The sequence below is a fragment of the Balaenoptera borealis genome (genome assembly GCF_965194805.1).
Source record: "Balaenoptera borealis genome assembly, chromosome: 10".
NCBI lineage: Eukaryota > Metazoa > Chordata > Mammalia > Artiodactyla > Balaenopteridae > Balaenoptera > Balaenoptera borealis.
Window position 1 is genome coordinate 7,345,484 of NC_138874.1, and position 25,039 is coordinate 7,370,522.

The 25,039-nt window shown below is 35.0% G+C and overlaps 1 long non-coding RNA gene across 1 annotated transcript in view; it reads left to right on the forward strand.

Annotated features, from left to right (window-relative positions):
* Positions 1-1,795: 1,795 nt before the first annotated feature.
* The window catches only part of LOC309635914, a 212,983-nt gene continuing 189,739 nt past the window's right edge, over positions 1,796-25,039 (forward strand). The window contains exon 1 of the long non-coding RNA XR_014249104.1: positions 1,796-8,428. This is a non-coding gene — a long non-coding RNA (uncharacterized lncRNA). The remainder of the gene's footprint in view (positions 8,429-25,039) is intronic.

Consider the following 25,039-nt stretch of genomic DNA (forward strand, 5'->3'; position numbering starts at 1 on the left):
TTGTTTTTTTGATACTGAGTTGTATAAGCTCTTTATATATTTTGGATATTAAAACCTTATCAGATATATGATTTACAAATATTTTCTCCCATTCGGTAGGTTGCCTTTTCATTTTGTTGATGGTTTCCTTTGCTGTGCAGAAGCTTCTTAGTTTGTTGTAGTTACACTGTTTATATTTGCTTTTGTTGCCTTTGCTTTTGGTGTCAAATCCAAAAAATCATCACCAAGACCGATGTCAAGGAGCTTACTGCCTATATGTTCTTCTAGGAGATTTATGGCTTCAGGTATTACATTCAAATGTTTAATTCATTTTGAATTAATTTTTGTATATGATGTAAGATAGTGATCTAGTTTGAGTCTTTTGCATGTGGCTGTCTAATTTTCCTAACACTGTTTATTGAAGAGACTGTCCTTTCTCAATTGTATATTCCCGGCTCCTTTGTAATAAATTAATTGACCATATATATGAGGGTTGAACTTTATATTATCTGGTACAGGTTGCCCTTTAAAGGAACACTTGATTAGGAGTCAAGCATCCTGGGAACATCTCCTGCTATGGGCCATTAATTAGCTTTGTGACCCAGCACAAGTCACATTTCCATTCTTCAATTTCCTCCAATGGAAAATTAGGGGATTAGGCAAATAAATAAGTTCTCTTTCAGCTAAAAAGCTATACAATCATTATAAGCTCAGAGAAATTTATATTCTGTAACAAATGCAAAATTCTTACAGTAGTGTAAAAGTTTTAATACACTGATAGATCTCCAATGTTTATAATACTTTAATTCACTAGCCATATGTTCTGCATACAATCTTTCCTCGGCGGGGGTGGGGTGGGGGTAATATAGGCTATTAGCATGTAAAAAAGATGAATGACTTTTTTGGTCAACAAAAACAAGAATGGCAAATTAACATTTGTTTATTAAACAAATTTTTTTTAAAGATTTTTTTGATGTGGACCATTTTTAAAGTCTTTATTGAATTTATTATAATATTACTTGTTTTATGTTTTGGTTGTTTGGCTGCAAGGCATGTGGGATCTTAGCTCTTTGACGAGGGATCGAACCCGCACCCCCTGCATTGGAAGGTGAAGTCTTAACCACTGGACAGCCAGGGAAGGGCCTGGATAGAATACTTACATGTAAAAAAATTATCTGGTTGAATGCAAACCAAAGATGAAAAATCGTGAAAGCTTCATCAAAGATGAGGGTACTCAAACCTTGGTGATCAGAAGGTCAAACCAAAAGTCTCACATGATCATCAACACTGGATTTAAGCTTTAGGAGCTGCAATTTGAATGTACTCACAAATACAACCAATGAGTCTTTAGTTAGACCCATTATCAAAATGACCTGGAAAAGTACTTTCTACATAAATATTGTAGCCAAAGATAGCTAAAGTGTCTGTAAAGGAGAGAAAAGAAAAACTCTACTTAACCACTATGGAATGGAAGTTGACTCTGGCCTAGGGTGTGAGTTTGTATCATGATTAAAAATGCATACCCAGGGCTTCCCTGGTGGCGCAGTGGTTAAGAATCTGCCTGCCAATGCAGGGGACACGGGTTCGAGCCCTGGTCTGGGAAGATCCCACATGCCATGGAGCAACTAGGCCCATGAGCCACAACTACTGAGCCTGCGCGTCTGGAGCCTGTGCTCCGCAACAAGAGAGGCTGCGATAGTGAGAGGCCCGCGCATCGCGATGAAGAGTGGCCCCTGCTTGCCGCAACTAGGGAAAGCCCTCACACAGAAACTAAGACCCAACACAGCCAAAAAAAAAAAAAAAAAAAAAAAAAAATGCATACCCAGTGTCCTCAGTATTGGCTATTAATATAAAAGCTGAAGAGAAAGAAAAAGAAAACAAGAAAAATATTTTTCTAGATTGAAAAAAACATAGCAATGAAAGACAATGTAAGAATCTTGAGTTGCTCTTGAGGGGAAGGAAAAATATTTGCAACAATGTGAAAAATTACAGACTAGATACTATATGATGTTATGGAATTATTGGTAGTTCTCTAAGGCCTGATAATGATATTGTGGTTACAGGATAATATTCTTATACTTAGGAGATGTGAGCTGAATCATTTGGTAGTGGTACATCCAAAGCAAAGACAGTTTGACTTTAGGAAAATAATTAATGCGACTCAATTCAACGCTTTAAAGGAAAGAGGAAAGTATGTGTTCATCTCAATATTTGAATTTGAAAAGGTTTATATCAGTCATGATTTAAAAAATAATTTCGTTGCACAAATTAAGTGTAGAATTAAAAAATCAGTATTTAGCCAGTCAGCAAGTTTCGCACTTAGTGTTGAAGTAGCTTGACTACATTAAAATAAAAAATAAAGCAAAGGCAAAAGCTAATTCATAAATACAGGAATATGGGAGGGGCTATGAGATATAGGGCATGCTTTTTTGAAATTTACCATTTCTACATACCCCATAGAGAAAAAAAAAATTGTCTATACTAATTGTAAGCAAAGTGATCCTTAGGACACCTGAAAGGGAAGGACACTAAAAACCACACACCATGTGCAGCCTTGGATAACTTATCTAATCTTTGAGAGCTTCAGGAACCTAATGATATATAAATAATAAAATGTAAACTCTTGAATAGAGAGTGTTAATGAACCCAAAAACATATGCTCTATGAAGACAGGAAACTTGTATATTTTTTTCACCTCCAAATTTCCAACACGTTAAGCGTGTGAGGTATATAGGCACTCAATGAATATTTCCTAAACAAACTAAAAATAATATTATTCAATAAATAAGGCATTGTAAAGATTCAAATAAAGGAGATAATACACAAAAAGCACTTAACACAAAGCCTAGTACATATGAGTATTCAAATTCAAAAACTGTAGTGTTCATCATCATCATTTTCATCAATATTAGTTCTATTACTATTATTATAAGTAAATTAATGAATAGCTTCACATTCAAGGAGATACAATTATTCTCCCAAGCTTTGACAAGACTTTGCAACACACAAATTCCAGTGGACTGGAAATGTTTGTTTCTGAGACAACACCTCTGAGCAAATTATACTGGAGTGAATTGTCTCAAATGTACTAACAATACTGGCGGCTGTAGAGACTGATCTGGAAATCTTGGATGAACTCTGAAATTAAATGATATTAGTAATAAGAAAGTATTTTTTAATCTAACTGCTTATATACATTTGGCAATATGCTGATAGTTTTGTCCAACTCACGGTATTTGCATAACATGAGTTGTGTTAGAGGCCTCTGGGAATATTCTTTAGAGATAAATTTTGTAACTTAGCAATTCTCTTACAAGTTAAAAATCATCCAAATATTTGCATAAACCCCAGGCTCTGAAGACCACTGACTCTAGTCCACAAGAAAAGAAGGTTTATTTTTTAATGTATTTTTTGTAACAGAGCTGCCCCCCTTCAGGAACAACAGTGCTATGCTTTCTAATTATTTTTCTGTATTAAACTCACTTGCTGCAGTCAGTATTTGCAACTTATAAGATGTAACATCCAAGAAAAATGCAGATGTTTTCTTCTAAATTAAATTCTGAGAATGACAGCCTAGCAAACTTAGCTACTTAATGAAATATTCAGACTGGCATTTTATTTTACTGTATTTATTAAGGATATAAACAATACGACCTTTAAATGTTATACTTTTTCTTCTTTAATTGAAAAAATACCACATTCAACGTAGATGTGAGTGTCTCTAAAAAGTAAGCATAAAAGGTTGAAATCTTGTATAATCTATACAGGTTGCCTATTATAAGCAACTCAAAGAGATAAACAATTTTGATTGAAGTGTAGATTTATTATGAATAAATAATAGCAATCTTATTCTCAATCTGTGGAACAGAAAATAAAATAGGAACATCTCACCTCTACTGTAATTGGACTTTATAAAGTATACGAATTTTTTGAAAAGGATGACGATGATATGAATAATAATGACAAAATAATCTCCAGCTTGTATGGATTGCTTGCTAATTACTATGTATTTTTATTTTGTTATATAAATTATCTCATTTAATTCTCACAATAACCTTATAATATAAAACTATTATCCACATTTTATAGATGAGGGGAAAAAAGGCACAAGACCCAGATCTTGAGTTTCAACTGTGCTACAGAGATGTTCTGCCATAATAGTCTATACTACGACCAATCCTAATTTTTCTGAGTACCTTCTATATGCAAGGTCTCAGATATGTTAAGCAACAGACATGCTAATGAGGCAAGTTGCTACTCTCCACTGGTTCAAAACACAGCTAAATCAGTATCAAGTATCACAGCCCTACCTCCATATCATCTGCCACTCAGAAAATCTCACAGCCTGGAGGTCTCCTGCCCAGTTACCTCCAGCATCAGCATTAGTGGGTTCAGGGTCTTCTTATTCTTGAGATAATTCTGACAGAGGCAGTGATTAGATTAAAGCTTCAGACCTAATTCCACCCTCTCCTTCCCCTTTATTCTGGTGTGGCTTGAGTTAGGCCTCTCAAATCTGAGCTCAGGCAACACTGCTAGGTTTTTGCTAAGAATCAGAGCCAGGTACACCTGCAGGAATTATCCTTGAGTGCTCACATTGATCAAAGCTCACCTAGTCCTCTTTGATGCCATGCTTGCCCAAACATAGAAATTATAAGAGCCGTACTTTGATTTTCACCCATTTATTCGGCCTGGTTCTTCTATCCCCTTTTATGGCAGGAGTTACGGCCGGGTTATTTTTCTGATTATAACTGGCTTCTCTAGGGTTGTCTTATCCTGTACCTTCAATGTCACAGGCTACCCGCCTTACTACACTCCCATTTAGAAATGCTGGTACCAACCATTTCTTGAATCTTGTCTGAGCATTCCACATACTCTGAACTCTGTGCCCACCCATCCGACTCTCCACACAGTCTGGAGTCAATTTTGGTTTCACTCTTTTTCTTATAATCTCTCTGGTCTTAAAGGGCAGTTGTGCTATTTCCTGGATCCTGAGTCCCTCCATCTTGTCTCATATCTGTATGTCTAAATGTAATTGGTCCCCCAATAACTATAATACAAAACCAAATGTAACAGTTGCCAAATGTTTACAAAGTGACAAAGTGTTAAGGGTTTTCAGAGATTAAAAAGAAAATTTGTTGGTGGGAATGTAAATTGATACAGTCACTATGGAGAACAGTACGGAGGATCCTTAAAAAAACTAAAAATAGAACTACCATATGACCCAGCAATCCCACTACTGGGCATAGACCCTGAGAAAACCATAATTCAAAAAGAGACACGTACCACAATGTTCATTGCAGCACTATTTACAATAGCCAGGACATGGAAGCAACCTAACTGTCCATCGACGGATGAATGGATAAAGAAGATGTGGCACATATATACAATGGAATATTACCCAACCATAAAAAGAAACGAAATTGAGTTATTTGTAGTGGGGTGGATGGACCTAGAGTCTGTCATACAGAGTGAAGTAAGTCAGAAAGAGAAAAACAAATAACGTATGCTAACACATATATATATGGAATCTAAAAAAAAAAAAAAAGGTTCTGAAGAACCTAGGGGCAGGACAGGAATAAAGACACAGATGTAGAGAATGGACTTGAGGACATGGGGAGGGGGAAGGGTAAGCTGAGACGAAGTGAGAGGGTGGCACTGACATATATACACTACCAAATGTAAAACAGCTAGTGGGAAGCAGCCGCATAGCACAGGGAGATCAGCTCTGTGCTTTGTAACCACCTAGAGGGGTGGGGTAGGGAGGGTAGGAGGGAGACACAAGAGGAAGGGGATATGGGGATACATGTATACATATAGCTGATCCACTTTGTTATACAGCAGAAACTAACATAACAATGTAAAGCAATTATACTCCAATAAAGATGTTAAAAAAAATGATGAAAGTACAGTTGGACCAATGAAACGTGTGGTACACATTGTAGAATTCTGTGACAAACAGAGATGGTGAACGGTAGGCTAAGCAGAAGAATAGCCTTGGCACACTGCACAAAACACTAAAGTCTGTTAACGATGTTGACCTGAAACAAATAGATTGCCAGATATTTTCTCCAGCAAAGATGGCTTTATTTGGGATCAGCAGAGAATTGCAATTCAGGCTCTGCAAACATGGTGAGCCATGTGCAAGTCCCTGCAAGGTAAGGCAAGGAGATGCTTTTATAGAGGGGAAAAGGAAGTTGGGAGGGCTCTAGAAAACAGAGTTCATGGCTTTTCATTGGCTGAGTCCTTGCCAGTAGAGAACAATCTTTCTTCTTCCTTTTGTGCTCTGGTATAAACCCAGAGTGTGAGAGCCCCCTATTCTGGTCTCCCAACTCTATTTAACTGAAGTTTCTGTTTATTAATTTTTCCCAACAAGACAACAGGCTCAAAATGGAGTTACTTATGCTAAGCTCAGTATCACCAAACCAAAACTAAACTTAATTACAGTTTCAGTTCTTTCAGAAATGGAATCTTAAACCAGTCAATCAGGACTCAATCAGTGCTAGTGAGCTAATCTGCCTGATATACCCTTGCCACCCACTAAAGGAAAGTAACCTTGCAATAACCAATCCACTTATTTTTTGCCCAGTATAACTTCCTTGTTCCTACTCCCTTCTATAAAAGTATTTCGTTTTTTTACAGCTCCTCAGAGCTCCTTTCTACCTGCTACATTAGATGCTGCTTGATTCATGAATCATTAAAATAAAGTCAATAAAATATTTAAACTTGACTCAGTTGAATTTTGTCTTTTAACAAGTCCAAATCATGTCCCATAAATAAATAGCTCAATTTAGTTTCTCTTTATGGTATACGGGACAGAGTAATATGAGGCAAATCTGAAAGGCAGATTAAACCATATTGAGAAGGATCTTGAATTCCAGACAGATGAGTTTGTACAGCATATTTTAAACAACACAAATTAATGAGAAACTTCAGTCTCTCTTTATTTCACTCTCTTCATCTCTCTTTTAGAACTTGGCATAAGGAGAATTAGAACAGAAAAATATTAGAAGCTGTAAATATACTTAGGAGGCAATTGCAACAACACAAACAAGATGGAAGTTCAAATAACAGCCTGAAATAAGATGTTGACAGTATAAGAAAAATATACTTAGTAAAAAATAAAGCACAAAGCTAAAAGCCAGTATTTGAAAGAGAATCTTCTTGTTAGAAAAGATGGAAGACAGCTTTCCTCCCCAAAGTTTACCTTCGCTTTGGGTCCCCATGATGACCACTCAGACAACTAGAGTGGACAGCCAATGCCACCGCTCTGCCTCTGTTCTCTGACCCAAGACTGGACACCTGTTTTCTTCTCCACAGCCTGCATAGCACAGAAGAGACAAGACTGGAACAATTAAGAAATAATTTACTGAAGACTCATCTGCAGGTTGATACAGAGTATAAAACATGGATAATGTGGCATATAAAATACGAACATCATCTTTAGGTTGTGACCTACTAAAGAGGACCTAACTAAGAGGCTACCAAAGCTTAACAGAGTTTTGAATTACACATCTGAACATAATCCAAGTCAAAGGAAGGCTCCAACCAATTAACTAAGTATATCTTTCACTTCTAGCTTACTGCTAGAGAAATTACTTCATATCCTGGCCAACTTGTACTAGGTATGAACTCATCCTGTTCACTCATTTGTCCATTGTTTTTTCTTTAACCTATTTAGAACAACTATATCAAAGTACAATATTAATAAACCCAACATCAGTGGTATGGTAGTAAATGTTTAGCAGTAGGCTCTCTAGGAAAAACAAAAACAAAAACCAAACTGTTCTGTATTATGTGATTAAATAACCCACCAGGTCTAATTTCAAGCTACCAATATGAGGTCACTGAATTAACAGTTCAGAAGAGAATGTGTGAGCTCTTCATGAATAGCAACTACCTATTCACATATAACACTAATATCTAGTATTTGTTAAGTTCTCACTAAGTGCTAGGAAGAGTACTAAGCAATTAACATACATATTCCCCTTTACTCTTCCAATGGCTCTCTAAAATAGGTATTATTTTTATCATTGTTATGTTCAGGGATGAGGATATTAAGGATCAAAGAGGTTAAATCTCTAAATCTCACAAAACCAGTAAATGGGAGAGCCAACACTGTGGTCTCGTTTTGTCACTGGACCTCTGATATGCATGTCCATCACTTAATCAGCAAGTCCGAACGTTGCCATCAATTTTTCTACCCAAGAATCTGCCTCCAATGCTTATATTCTTTTTTCAAATTTAATTTTATTTATTTTTTTATACAGCACGTTATTAGTCATCAATTTAATACACATCAGTGTATACATGTCAATCCCAATCTCCCAATTCATCACACCACCACCCCTAACCCCCCGCGGCTTTCCCCCTTGGTGTCCATATGTTTGTTCTCTACATCTGTGTCTCAATTTCTGCCCTGCAAACCAGTTCATCTGTACCATTTTTCTAGGTTCCACATACATGCATTAATATATATTTGTTTTTCTCTTTCTGACTTACTTCACTCTGTATAACAGTCTCTAGATCCATCCACGTCTCTATAAATGACCCAATTTCGCTCCTTTTTATGGCTGGGTAATATTCCATTGTATATATGTACCACAAATTCTTTATCCATTCGTCTGTCGATGGGTATTTAGGTTGCTTCCATGACCTGGCTATTGTAAACAGTGCTGCAATGAACACTGGGGTGCATGTGTCTTTTTGAATTATGGTTTTCTCTGGGTATATGCCCAGTAGTGGGATTGCTGGGTCATATGGTAATTCTATTTTTAGTTTTTTAAGGAACCTCCATACTGTTCTCCATAGCGGCTGTATCAATTTACATTCCCACCAACAGTGCAAGAGGGTTACCTTTTCTCCACACCCTCTCCAGCACTTGTTGTTTGTAGATTTTCTGATGATGCCCATTCTAACTGGTGTGAGGTGATACCTCATTGTAGTTTTGATTTGCATTTCTCTAATAATTAGTGATGTTGAGCAGCTTTTCAAGTGCTTCTTGGCCATCTGTATGTCTTCTTTGGAGAAATGTCTATTTAGGTCTTCTGCCCATTTTTGGATTGGGTTGTTTGTTTTTTTAATATTGAGCTGCATGAGCTGTTTATATATTTTGGAGATTAATCCTTTGTCCGTTGATTCGTTTGCAAATATTTTCTCCCATTCTGAGAGTTGTCTTTTCGTCTTGTTTATGGTTTCCTTTGCTGTGCAAAATCCAATGCTTATATTCTTGAGTACTTTGCTATACTTCCTCTTACAAAAGAGAAAGCACTAATATAGAGATTATTGCCATAAAAAGTAATAAGCAGTAAAATGATTGGTATCATTTTATAAATACTGCAGATGTAAACTCCACATGAGTAGGCAATGGATTAAATATGATGATGAAAGGGACAAAAATAACTCTGTATTTTTATCCCTAGGTGACTAAAAGAATGGAACAATCTTTAAAATTTTTGAATCTGCAAAAGGTCTTGCTTTTTGAGAAATATATTTCAGTAATGTTGGTTTAGGAAGAGGAAGAGCCTAAAGATTTACAAGGAAAATATATTTTGTAGTACTCATTCTGGCAAGATAAATGCGAATTCTGCTGGAATCAGGTTGGGCAATGTGGGAACAAGGCAATTAATTTCCATGACCTTAAGTTTCTCAACTTTAAAAACCCAGAGTTAGGAACTCTGCTTAAATTCATTCCTCAGAGAATGGTGGGAAGATTAATGTATTTCTATCAAGAAAGCTCTTATGCTCATCTCCAGGAGCTGTTGGGGGAAGTTAATGCCAACTGAAATGACAGTCTATCCCTTTCTCTCCATGAGAGAAACTATCAGTTTCATTATTCTAATTATCATATTAATTCATTCTCCCCATATTTCTTCACATTCTCGTTTTGTTTCTCACCATGATATTTGCAAAGGGCCTCATAGCATGAAAAAAGGCCATTTTAAAAAACAGCTGTACAATTAATGTCATGGCTTTTTAGCAATGGTTAGCAGTTTTAGACTTATCACAGATTTCAAGCCTTACCTGACTTGCAGTCTCATATTTACCAATATTTTCATGTATGGTAACTTTAAAAATGTACTTCCCAAGCTTTTCTTATTACCTCAATGATGAACAAAGTATACTGCATAATACTAATAACCTTCTTGCCCTGAAAATTCACTTATGATATCCAGGAGCATGCCAGAAGCAGGAAGAAAAAAAAAAAAGAATTCTGATATCCTGGAACCTATGATCCACACCTATCTCACTGCCCACATTGTTGCTGTCCAGAATAGATAGAAGAGAAAGTATTCATGCAAAGGATTTTTCCAGGATATGGAGACTAGAATACGGATGGGTTGAGAAGGGAGGTGGGCAGTGTTATGTCGGAGTCAGCTTGTACAGGCCTACATTAGCTAATTGGGTACATTTCTTCCCAACTGCATTTTCATTAATGTATGTTGACATTTTGAAATTGATCACGGTGGGGGTCTTCACGCAATGGAAATAGACAATTGCTACAAATTAGGGCTTTTTCCCCTAAGAGTCTATTGTTAAACATTTACCAGGGCACCACTGAAGGCAGGCCATTAAGAAATCAGCAATATTTTCCTAAAGGAAAGTCAGAAAAGTAGGCATAAAACCAAATAATCAGGAGTGTGAAGGAAAGAATGGGTGAGACCAAGAATGAAAGCAGAGAAATAAAGGCTGGCAGGGTGGAGGAAGTTCAAATACTGGATAGAGAATTTGGTAAGAATAAATGAAACCTTAAAGTAGTGCAGGTAATTAAGAAAGAGAAAGAAGTGGATAATCTAAATATAGGTTCTGGTGTTAGTTTGGGGCCTCTAACAAGCAGATGCTAAAATGAGATTAGACATTCAAGAGATTTATTAGGAGAAATGCCTGTGATGGATTAAAGAGAAGGAATATGAATAGGTAGGGAGAGTCTGCAGACTATGATACATGTCTGATACCTGTGAAAGGAGAGTGGTAAAGAGAGCAGATTAGTTAGCAAGAGTCTCACACTATATATAGCTCAGTTCTAAGACTGTTTCAACCAGACCCATGAGTACTCTTGACTCAAAAGCCTTCATTAGAGAATTCCATATACTATAGCAATAGGCCAACACTAGTACTTCTGTCAGTCTCTATCATTGATGGCAGAAACCTGGGAGAAGCATGGCCTTGGCCTGAATGCAACGAAACACCCTGCAGCATGTGAGTTGAACAGTGCATTTACATACATATGGTACAAAAGAGACTTTTTGCCAGATGCTGAGTTTTAATGGCGACACTCAGAGCTTTCTTTAGTAAACCCATCCCACTGCATAACTCCAAGTTCTACAGCTAGGCCTTCTCTTCCATGGGGCTACCTTGAGAGATATTACTATTTCCTCATAGTGGATTGATGAATCTATTGAGATCTAGCACATTCCCCTGCTACAGTTATATACCAGGTCTGGGACCTTGCTAAGCTCTTTAAACAGGGCATTTGATCAGCCCCAGAATCTGGGCTTCCCAGTGTCATTGTTCCCTCCTGCCTTGAAGTTAAAGTCATGTATGTTTTCTTAAATTTGCATATACCATGTGAATTATCTGATATCTCTTCCAACACCAGATATTCTTCTGATCCTTCATAATATGTCCCCATTCCTTAGTTCCGGTCTTATATTTAGCAAGGACTGCCCAGAAGCCACGTTTCGACCATGTGACATGTTTCTCAGCTGGACTGTATGTTTCCTGCAGGTAAGATCGGTGTCTTTTTCTAACTCTATGTACCCCACTGCACATCATCTGGTTGGGTATGCAATGGAGGTTCTGAGACATTAGTCAAGGTCTTTCTTTAAAGACTTCACATTTGGCATATGGGAGACTTTTTGTGTTTTGCTGAGCATTTATCCTTCCTTCTTCTCATAATACTTGGTTTGATTTACAAGGTGGTTCCATTAGGTAGTTGACCTTAGCTTATAGTTTTTGGGAAGTATAGTCAGACTGGAGGCAGATGGATACTATTTTTAACATATTTTAACATTTATATTTAATATTAATAACCTTATCTATGTAATATATGCAATAAGAAATTTCAAAATTGCAGAACTCAACTCACTGAACATTTAAATTTTATCACTAATGTTTCTTCTAACAGCAAATGTATATTTTACTAATGTTTCTACTTGGATAAAGAAAAGCATTTATTTTGTGTATATAAATAGTGATGATTTGCAAAATGAGCACCCAAAAGCAGTGTGAAAAGAAGAATCTTTTAGTAGATCTTAACGGAGGCACTTTTTTCTTTTTGTGGCAAGGAGCCTTGCCTTGCATCAAAATCAGTAAGAAAAGATAATAATTTAGTTCCTAATTACAGCACTAAATATAGCATAGTTTATTTTCTGTTAGAAAGCATGGAATTGAAATTTAAAATAAAATTTTACCTTCTCTTAGCATTTAGTCCTGTGCATTAAAAATAATTTTTAAAAAGTCCACTCTCACTACATAGATTTTCCTCCAATTAGTTTTCAATGGTTAAAAACAAAAACATGTAAAGGTATTATATTAACCTTCCTCCATATGACAATGATTTTGATATATTATAAAAGAAATAATGCCACCCACAAAATACTTAAAGAAGTAAACTCTTAATACAATTGAATTAGCCTGTGTTTTGGGTTGTAATTGAGAATGACATTGATCACATTTTATGCTCTGGAAATATGTGGAATAAATTTGATAAGGGGGTCCCCTCTCTACAATACACCTTTATTTTCTAATAGGTGAGAAAAAAAAGGCAAATTTCTATATGACACATCACGCATTCTACTAAGTCTTCTAGACCATGGCTCATAGAACTGCTACTGTATTTCTTTTTTGCCAATAAGTTGTTTGTGATTATTAATGAATTGTTATGCTTATGTTCAGGTAAAAGTGTTACATAGTTAATTTAAAGGAATTTTTTTCAAGGAAAGCAACGTATTTTAGAATCTTTTGGGTTGTTCCAACATTTATTAATTCTCTAAAATCCTAAATACCTATCTGAAGCATTCTCAAAGGAAACACGTTTGATGTCCAGTTTAGTAGGTGCTAAGCACATCGTATTTCCAACCTCAACCATTCTCATTTGATCTGCTACAACATGGGTTCTTAACCTAAGGTCCAAAAACCAAAATTCAGTAGTGTCATGCATATGTATGGGTTATTTTCACTAACCTGCAACTAAAATTTATCATTTCTTTCAATTGTGACTCAGGCAACAAACCACAACAGTAATAGCAGTGCATGTTGATCTGTTACTAATAGAATCACAAATAATTTTTTCTTCCAGTTTTATTAAACATAGTTGACATACAGCACTGTGTAAGTTTAAGGTATACAGCATAATGATTTGACTTACATACATTGTGAAATGACCACAATAAGTTCAGTGAACATCCATCATCTCATACAGATACAAAATAAAGGAAAAAATATTTCTTCTTTCTGATGAAAACTCAGAAAGAAAAGTTGCTTACTCTTAACAACTTTCATATATAACATACAGCAGTGTTAATCATAATGATCATGCTGTACATATAACCTTAGTATTTATTTATCTTATAACTGGAAGTTTGTACTTTTTGACCACCATCATCCAATTCCTCCTCCCTAACCCCCCACCTCTGGTAACCACAAATCTGATCTCTTTTTCTATGAGTTTGCCTGTTTGTTTGGTCAGGGTTTTTTTAAGATATAATTGACATAGTAACACTATGTTACTTGCTGGTGTACAACGTAGTGATTTGATATTTCTATACATTACAAAATGATCACCACAATAAGCCTAGTTATTACCTGTTACTATACAAAGATATTACATTATTATTGACTATATTCCCCACTCTGTACATTTTCATTCCCATGACTCATTTATTTTGCACCTATAAATCTGTTCCTCTTAATCTCCCTCACCTGTTTCTCTCCTCCTCCCACATCTTCCCTCTGGCTGCCACCTGTTTGTTCTCTGTATCTATAACTTTGTTTCTATTTCATTATGTTTGTTCATTTATTTTGTTTTTTAGGTTCGACATATAAGTGAAATCATACAGTATTTGTCCTTCTCTGTCTGACTTATCGCACTTCGCATAATGTCCTCTAGGTCCATCCATGTTGTAACAAATGGCAAGGTTTCATTCTTTTCTATGGCTGAGTAATATTTCATACATATGTCACATCTTCTTTATTCATTAATTTATTGGTGGGCACTTAGGTTGCTTCCATATCTTGGCTATTGTGAATAATGCTTCAGTGAAAAGAGGGGTGTATGTATCTTTGTTGAATTAGTGGTTTTGTTTTCTTTGGAAAAATACCCAGAAGTAGAATTGCTGGATCATATGCAGTTCTATTTTTAATTGCTTGAGAAACCTCCATACTGTTTTCCACAGTGGCTGCACCAATTTACATTACTACCAACAGTGCAGGAGGGTTCCCTTTTCTCCACATCTTAGCCAACATTTGTTATTTGTTGTCTTTTTGATGATAACCATTCTGACATGTGTGAGGTGGTATCTCATTGTGGTTTTGATTTGCATTTCTCTGATGACTAGTGATGCTGAGCATTTTTTCATGTGCCTGTTGGCCGCCTATTCAGGTAGAAGCAGAGACATGTTCATATCACCTGAACTAGTGTTGGCAAGAAGGACACAGAAGAGACATGTATTTCCTTCATAATAGTAGTTTTGCCACCTATTGCATATAGAGGACAAAATTATCTGTAGTGACTGTTACATAAGAATGTATTCTTTTTCTTTCCATTACACATTTTACACTGCTTAGAATTTGAGATTAGTGCAATAAGAATAACACAGATATTAATATATAGCTTGAACTGGAAAGGTATACAAATTGTCACTATTGCAAATAACATGACTGTATGCCAAAAGAATAATTATAACAAATTACAGGAGAATCAAAGGAAAAGTTTACAATTTATTAGCAAATTTGTTGTTTGACAGGGATAACCTAAATCTATAAGAATTAATGGCTTTCAAGTTTATTACCCATAACTAATTGGAAAACATAATAGATAAAGAGATTGTTCTCTCTCAATGTAGCTGTAAACACAAGGTTGTGAGATTAAATGCACGAAGAAATATATAAGACGCTTTTGAGGAGAGAAGTATTTTTGAAATGAATTATAAAACTTTTATATTCTTGGGCTAAAAATTCTTCTCAAGTGTATGTTTAATGTGATATGAATTAAAGGGTCATTGAAATTTTGGAAAATGCTTCAATTTTTTTTCTGGAAAAGCGGTAAGGAAGGAATAAACATTTTGGAAAACAGTAAAGACGGTATAGTATTTAATATAACTGCTCATAAATATTCCAGACACATAGTTGAACATTACATTCTAACTTTATTTTAAATATTTGTGGCCATGTGGCATGTTTTGTCCAATGAAATGTGAGGAAAAGTGATGTGTGTCATCAGTGGAAGCTTATAGGACCACTTTTTGATTCATCATGTTCCCTGCATCCTACTGAGCTGATTATAAAAGTTCATTTAAAGATGGAGCTCCCCATTTATTTGTATCATCTTTAATTTCTTTCATCAGTGTCTTATAATTTTCTGCGTACAGGTCTTTTGTCTCCTTAGGTAGGTTTATTCCTAGATATTTTATTCTTTTTGTTGCAATGGTAAATGGGAGTGTTTTCTTAATTTCTCTTTCAGATTTTTCATTATTAGTGTATAGGAATGCAAGAGATTTCTGTGCATTAATTTTGCATCCTGCTACTTTACCAAATTCAATGATTAGCTCTAGTAGTTTTCTGGTAGCATCTTTAGGATTCTCTATGTATAGCATCATGTCATCTGCAAATAGTGACAGCTTTACTTCTTCTTTTCCGATTTGGATTCCTTTTATTTCTTTTTCTTCTCTGACTGCTGTGGCTAAAACTTCCAAAACTATGTTGAATAATAGTGGTGAGAGTGGGCAACCTTCTCTTGTTCCTGATCTTAGTGGAAATGGTTTCAGTTTTTCATCATTGAGGACGAGGAAACCATAAACAAGATGAAAAGACAACCCTCAGAATGGCAGAAAATATTTGCAAATGAAGCAACTGACAAAGGATTAATCTCCAAAATGTACAAGCAGCTCATGCAGCTCAATATCAAAAAAAACAAACAACCCAATCCAAAAATGGGCAGAAGATCTAAATAGACATTTCTCCAAAGAAGATATACAGATTGCCAACAAACACATGAAAGAATGCTCAACATCATTAATCATTAGAGAAATGCAAATCAAAACTACAATGAGATATCATCTCACACCGGTCAGAATGGCCATCATCAAAACATCTACAAACAATAAATGCTTGAGAGGGTGTGGAGAAAAGGGAACCCTCTTGCACTGTTGGTGGGAACGTAAATTGATACAGCCACTATGGAGAACAGTATGGAGGTCCCTTAAAAAACTAAAAATAGAACTACCATATGACCCAGCAATCCCACTACTGGGCATATACCCTGAGAAAACCGTAATTCAAAAAGAGTCATGTACCAAAATGTTCATTGCAGCTCTATTTACAATAGCCAGGACATGGAAGCAACCTAAGTGTCCATCAACAGATGAATGGATAAAGAAGATGTGGCACATATATACAATGGAATATTACTCAGCCATAAAAAGAAACGAAATTGAGTTATTTGTAGGGAGGTGGATGGACCTAGAGTCTGTCATACAGAGTGAAGTAAGTCAGAAAGAGAAAAGCAAATACTCTATGCTAACACATATATGTGGAATCTAAGAAAAAAAAAAAAAAAGGTCACGAAGAACCGAGGGGCAAGACGGGAATAAAGACACAGACCTACTAGAGAATGGACTTGAGGATATGGGGAGGGGGAAGGGTAAGCTGGGACAGAGTGAGAGAGTGGCATGGACATATATACACTACCATATGTAAATAGATCGCTAGTGGGAAGCAGCCACATAGGACAGGGAGATCAGCTCAGTGCTTTGTGACCACCTAGAGGGGTGGGATAGGGAGGGTGGGAGGGAGGGAGATGCAAGAGGGAAGACATATGGGGATATATGTATATGAATAATTGATTCACTTTGTTATAAAGCAGAAACTAACACACCATTGTAAAGCAATTATACTCCAATAAAGATGTTAAAAAAAAAAAAAAAAAGATGGAGCTCCATCAGCCTCGGTTCCTAAGTGATTATAATGTTCAGAGCACTGTGACAATGTATATTTGACATGTAGTGGGTGCAAGAAATAAACTTTTTATTGTCATAGGTAACTTTTTTTATGCAAGCATAAGTTTGCCTATCTTAATACAAATGAAATACTTCCTTTCCATTAATTAACGGAATAGATTAGCACAACAATTTGTTGACCAATGTTTTTTGTACACAGTAATCTACATAATAAAGAAATAACATTAATGACGTGCATACATATTCACGAATAAAATTTAAATGTTTAAAAATATGAAATAAAAATCATGTGAGATGGAAGTGTTCAATGAATAATGCTGAAACTATTTATTGAGAAAAAAAGCTTCAGGTGTTAAATCTGTAAAATAATAAGAGTTAACGTTGACTGAACACTCATTCTGTGGTCAGTGCCCTTTTCCATGCTTTACATGTATACTTTCATGTAAAATTCAGATTCACTACATGAGAGAGTTAATAATGACGTGTATATTTCACATATGAGGAAACCCAAGCACTGAGAGTTATAATATTTGGCAAAGGTCGCACAGCTAATAACTTTAGAAATTAGATTATTGAGAACAACTCTCAAGCCACAGAGATGAGGAAATTGCATCATTAATATCATGATGACAAAGACTCTCTAAGATGAAAAGCATGGAAAAAAGCCATAGAAAAAAGGAGATGTTTGATCACATAAATTTATGCCAATATATTTAAACAAACTTTAAATTCAAAATAAGTTTTTGAAAAAATCAAGTGATACAATTTTATAATAATATCATAAGTATATAAAAAGCACTGATAAATAAAAAATTAAAAACCAAAAGCATGCAAAATGTTCAACTGTACTAGTAATTAAATATGTTGATAAACAAGAGATGTCTTTTTTTCCTAAAAATATATGAAAATATTTTTAAATAACGTTTTTTATCCATACACCTGAATACTGTGCATTACTTAATTACTATAACAAGTTTTTATTAATATGGGAAATTTTATTATAGTATCAATATTTGCTAGGTGTTTTTAAAATGTAGGAATGACATTTTTAATATATGCATGTGGGCATATATAGAAAAATATTGGGGAAAAAATACCTAAATATTTGTTACAATTATCTCTGGGAGGATAATTAATGGACAATTATTGCACTTATATATTCTATCTTAAATTTCCTAATACTCTTCAGTGAATGTGCATTATTTAATTTGCAGGAAAAAAAGATGATGTTGATTTAAAACATTATGTCATCGAAGGCATATTCAAATTGACCTGAACAAAGTTAAAATCTATTCTTACTCCCTCATGATTTGTCATTCAGGCAGTTTCTGGTTTAGAGATGGAGAACTTTTGGCTGTGAAAGATTTTATAAATCTCCATTATCTGTGACTAATTAAAAGGTGAGGAACCAGAGAAGGAGCCAGAAGTGATATGTGGGTGCCAGGAACAGAGCTGATGAAAAGTTAAGCAACATTGTTACTTGGGGTGGGGTGGGGGCCAATAACAGACAACAACACAAATTATCTTTCTTCTGTCTTTAGATTTCCATATGATTCCAAATATTTGTGGAACAAGAATATGTGGCATAGCTCAGCCCTGAAAGATAATTAGGAGCATTAAAATAAAATGAGCCAAACCTGCAAGTCAAGGGCACTGGGGCTGATCTCCACTCTGAGTCCCCAGCCTGGAACCTGCAGCAGTCATTTTAGGTCTATGGACCTTAGTTCCCCTATCTATGGAGTGGGAATCATCCTTATAAGTCCTTCCTACTTCTAAATTCCTTTAGGTTAATATAGAATAAAAAAGATAAAGACTGAAAATTCAATTACACTGTTATCTTTAATATTCAAAAATAACGAGTTGGATTCTGAAAATGTTTTGAGTTTAACTTAGGATAATGAAATAGTCAAAAATATTGAGCTTACAATGTTATTTGAATTATGTTTAAAAAGTATTTTCAATTGTGTACATGCAAAAAACAAAAAAAAAAACAAAGAAAAGTCTCCTGCCGTAAGACAGTGAACTGAACCCAGTCAGTCAAAAAAAGTTAGCTAAACATGTAAATATTTTTAAATGCACTTTAAAGATATTCTTTTAATCTAAAACTAGTGTATGTGCATTTATTTGGATGTTTTTTGAAAAGGGAAAAAGACTTTCTTTGAACACAAGTTCTTTGATTTGAGTTTTGTCTTTATTGCAAAACACATATTCAAAGGAGACTGTCCATGATTTTCAGTTTCAGTGAAATTAAAACAACCCCACAACTACTGCAAAGGAAGTGCAGAAGGCTTCTAGATTTGCAGAATATTTTCCCAATCTCTTATGCTTATCTTACTCCTGATCTGACTGATTTCTTAGCAGGTCATCATTATTGATTCTTTTCATAGAAATCAACTTAATTTTCAGGGAAACAAGAATTATTTTTATTATACTGGCTAAATAAGACTTATTTAAATAATATACTTAGAATAGTAATTCTAAGCTAGAGTCATAAATAGCTCTTATGAAAACACAATTAACTATTGATAAATCAATTGGAAGCATAAAAGTATAGGCATACTAACAAATGTCCTTCTAATTCTGAGGATTCCACACAGTCCTGAGACTGAAATTGAAGACAAAAGCATTTTGAAAATAAAGCGCTATGTGCAGTCATAATTTTGTTTAACTGAGAGAAGAGAGGGTGCCAATTAATCTGGCACATCATTTAGGTGAAGGTGGGTAACAGAGTTAAGGAATTTCTACACTGCATGTATATTATCTCTACAGTTTCCACTATATTTACAAAAAAGTTGCTGCCAGGGTTAATGTACAATACATAAAAAGAAAACAATCCTCGACAAAAATGTCTCAGGTGCAAAATGATTTCGAGTGTCATCTTTCCTAATAAACACAAATCAGAATTATATGCAAATCAACTTGCAGTTAGAAAACTCTGCAAAGACAAATGAGCATCACCTCTGACTTTGTATGTGATAGTGATTTTCAAGAAGCATATATACCCATGAGAATAGTATCATAACATAACTTCTCTATGAACAGAATCTCCTTTATTACTATAGTCATCAACAACACTTAGCACACACAATCATTTTCAAATCAGTCAGCTTAAAAGCCACTTTATAATTGTAACAACAAAAATTGGATTTAGAGGGAAGATGAACACAATGGAAAAAAAACTAACCTGTTTATATGAAAATCTCATCTAAAATTATTTGGCTATGGACTTCCCTGGTGGGACAGTGGTTAAGAATCTGACTGCCTATGCAGGGGACACAGGTTCAAGCCCTGGTCTGGGAAGATCCCACATGCTGTGGAGCAACTAAGCCTGTGCACCACAACTACTGAGCCTGAGTTCTAGAGCCTGCGACCCACAACTACTGAGCCCGCGTGCCACAACTACCGAAGCCCACGTGCCTAGAGCCCGTGCTCCGCAACAAGAGAAGCCACGGCGATGAGAAGCCCGTGCACCGCAAGGAAGAGTAGACCCCGCTCACCGCAGCTAAAGAAAGCCCACACACAGCAACAAAGACCCAATGCAGCCAAAAATAAATAAATAAATTAATTAATTAATTTTAAAAAAAGATATTTGGCTAAGAACTATAGCCTTCATTTCCAAGAGTGAGGAAAGCTGGGTCAGGACTTAGTTTGGGACAGAATCCAGGTGTATCTGACTCATTATGAAAAACATACAACTCATTTAAAAATTATTTTCACCTCTGTTCACCTCCTCATATTGGAGAGAATATTGACTTTTTGCTTAGGACTATTGTGTGCCCTGATATAAAGTGAAAAAAAAAAGCATTTTGAAAATTTTAATAAAAATTTGCAGAAATGAATTTTCAAGGTCTGAAAAATAATTTAAAAAGTAATATGTTTCTAATATAAATAAAGGTAACTGATCTCTTAAAATTGAAAGGATGCTTAATAGAAAAATAAAATTTTTAAATATAAAACTTTATAATGTATAATTCCTTTATTATGATTCTTTCTTTAATAGCATTCAATACTGGAATATATTAACATATAGTGTAAGTAGCTCTAAAATTTTAATGTTATAATTCAACAAACATTTATTAAATATCAACTATATGAAATTCACTGTTCAACTGCTGGGGAAATAAACTGATGTAGTCTCTGTTCTCAGTTCATTGCAGTGGATATTGTAGAGTAAAATTATTTTTTATTACTTTCTAGATCTCAGTTTTCTAGTTGGTGCAAAGCAAATGCAAAACTGAGACAAAGATTGGCATCAAAAATGCAAAATCATACTAGTCTCAATGTGACAGGGAGAAGACAAAGGTTGAATTTAACGTCATTTATTAAATACCTCTTTCTTGTTAAGCACTCTATTATTTCCCAGGAAAACAAACAAAAATAAAGCATGACTCCTGCTTAGTGGGTCTCACAAGATATTAAAGGAAATATGCAAATTATAAAACATAGTGGGGAGAAGATAAAATATTTCAGACCTTTTCTAGAATTAAAATTGTGTACAATGGGGGCATAAGCAGAGAGTGTTCAGTTCCATAGCAGTGGGTTTGGTCAGCCTTGGAAGCTATGGCACTGTCTTCACTCTAAACCAACAAGTTTCTGAAGTACTCTGCTGAAGCACACTCTGAGGTCTCACAGGTTTTTTGAGAATAAACTTTATTCAGTGACTTTAGTGAGTCTCCTGGATTAGGTTATATTTAGATCCAACACTTCTTCAAATTCCATAGAGATCAATTAAAACTTCTTTATGTAAAATGGAAAAAATATACCTCTACTTCTATAATTATACTTCTTTCAAAATTCATCATGTAGGAAATGGGCAATAAATACCAAATATAATGGATAACACTACCTAATATTAGACAAATATTAAAATATTTATGTATCTCACCATAGAGACACACTGCCAGCCACTGAATACATCATAAGTAACAAAAATAAAAAGTCCTTCTTGGTTAGATCCTATAATAAAAAGCTACAGTTTTATTTTATTTTATTTTTTTAAAATCTTTTATTTATTTATTTTTTAGCTATGCCATGTGGGATCTTCCCCACCAGGGACTGAACATGTGCCCCACACGTTGGGAGCACAGAGTCTTAACTGCTGGACCACCAGGGCAGTCCTAGATTTATTTTAGATGGTGTAAATACGAAAGTACATGACATCTGGATAATGTATCTTGTAGCTTTAAAATTTTTAAACTTCTTGTATTTGCATTATAAAGGTAGAGTTAAGAGGAACTAACAGGTGTTGAGCATCTACTTATGAAACAGACACTTTTTAATATGTATTATTTCATTTCATTCTCACAATATTTTCATATCTTAGGTGAGCTCAAAAAGTTTACCATGGCACTACTCAAACAAACATGTATGTGCTGAAGATAGGAAGTTAAAGTAACTCTATTTCACCTCTAAGCTTTTCCACAAAAATGGACAGTATTTCTCAAATAGCATTCTGCAAAACAAGAATTTCATAGAATAATAAAATTCATTGTCAATAACAAATAAATATAATGACTTAAAGAAAAACAGTTTTACCACTGCATCAAAAAGAAGAAAATGCCCGGAAATAAACCTAAGAAGGCAAAAGACCTGTACTCCGAAAACTGTAAGATGCGGATGAAAGAAACTGAACATGACACAAATAGATGGGAAATTCTTGGACTGGAGGAATCAATATTGTTAAAATGACCATACTACCCAAGGTGATCTACAGGTTTAATGCACTCCCTATAAAATTACCAATGGCATTTTTCACAGAACTAGAATGAAAAACTTTTACTTTGTATGGAAACATAAAAGACCCCGAATAGCCAAAGTAATCTTGAGAAAGAACAGAGCTGGAGGAACCAGGCTTCCTGACTTTGGACTATACTACAAAGCTACAGCCATCAAAACAATATGGTACTGGAACAAAAATAGACATATAGATCAATGGAACAAGATAGAAATTCCAGAAATAAACCCATGCACTTTTGGTCAATTAATATATAACAAAGGAGGCAAGAATATACAGTGGAGATAAGACAGTCTCTTCAATAAGTGGTGCTGGGAAAACTGGACAGCTACATGTAAAAGAATGAAATTAGAACATTCTCTAATAACACACACAAAAATAAACTCAAAATGGATTAAAGATCTGAATGTAAGACCAGATACTACAAAACTCCTAGAGGAAAACATAAACAAAACACTCTCTGGCATAAACTGCACCAACATTTTTTGGATCCATTTCCTAGAGTAATGGAAATAAAAACAAAAATAAACAAATGGGACCTAATTAAACTTAAAAGCTTTTGCACAGCAAAGGAAACCATAAACAAAACGAAAAGACAGCCTACAGACTGGGAGAGAATATATGCAAATGATGCAACCAACAAGGGATTAATTTCCAAAATATACAAACAGCTTATATAGCTTAATATCAAAAGAACAAACAACCCAATCAAAAAATGGGCAAAAGACCTAAACAGACATTTCTCCAAAGAAGATATACAGATGGCCAACAGACACATCAAAAGATGTTCAATACTTCTAAATATTAGAGAAATGCTAATGAAAACTACAATGAGGAATCACCTCACACCAGTCAGAATAGCCATCACCAAAATATCTACAAATAATAAACGCTGGAGAGGGTGTGGAACCCTCCTACACTGTTTGTGGGAATGTAAATTGGTGCAGCCACTGTGGAGAACAGTATGGAGGTTCCTCAGAAAACTAAAAATAGAGTTGCCATATGATCCAGCAATCCCACTCCTGGGTATATATCCAGAAAAGAAGGAAACTCCAATTCGAAAAGGTACATGCACCCCAATGTTCATAGCAGCACTATGTACAATAGCCAAGACATGGAAGCAACCTAAATGTCCTTCAACAGATGAATGGATAAAGAAAATGTGGTATACATATATACAATGGAATATTACTCATCCATAAAGAAGAATGAAATAATGCCATTTGCGGCAACATGGATGGACCTAGAGATTATCATACTGAGTGAACAAAGACAAATAATCATGATACCACTTATATGTGGAATCTAAAAAATCATACAAATGAACTTATATACAAAATAGAAATAGACTCACAGACATAGAAAACAAATTTATGGTTACCAATGGGGAAAGGGGGTGGGGGATAAATCAAAAGAGTTTGGGATTAACAGGTACACACCACTATATATAAAATAGATAGACAACAAGGACCTACTGTATAGAACAGGGAACTGTATTCAATATCTTGTAATAACCTATAATGGAAAGGAATCTGAAAAAAGGTATGTATATATATAGATACATCTATATATCTATCTATATATCTGAATCACTTTTCTGTACACCTGAAACTAACATATCATTGTAAATCAACTATAATTCAAAAAAAAAAGGAGTAAGAGTTTTCATAGCTTTAAATATGCCAAACTGCATTTCGAACAACCAAGAAGGAATTGCAGTATGGGTTCCCCAAAATATTTAGCCCCGATTCTCTTGTAATGGAATATCTCATGGATATATTATGTTAGAATATGCACTATGGGAAGCATTCCACCAAAGCTATAAACAGAAATGTATGAAGAGGGACAGGAAGGAGATGTGCTAAGAATTAGTTTAGGCTTCCTGTAGGTAGACAATCTGTACAGAAAGTTATTGCCCTAGGCCAGAGAAACAGGTAATGAGTTCTAAAACTGGAAGTAGTGGCCCAAGTCCTTCTGCTGCTATTTACATTGCTCAACTCAAAGGCAGAAGCAGATACTTTATTAAAAGATTTCCAAGTGCAGCTGCAATGAAATAATAGGGATTGAGAATACCCTTTTACCACAAACACACACACACACAAAGTTAGAAAACTGGATTAGATATATGAAAAATATCACTACCAGACACTGG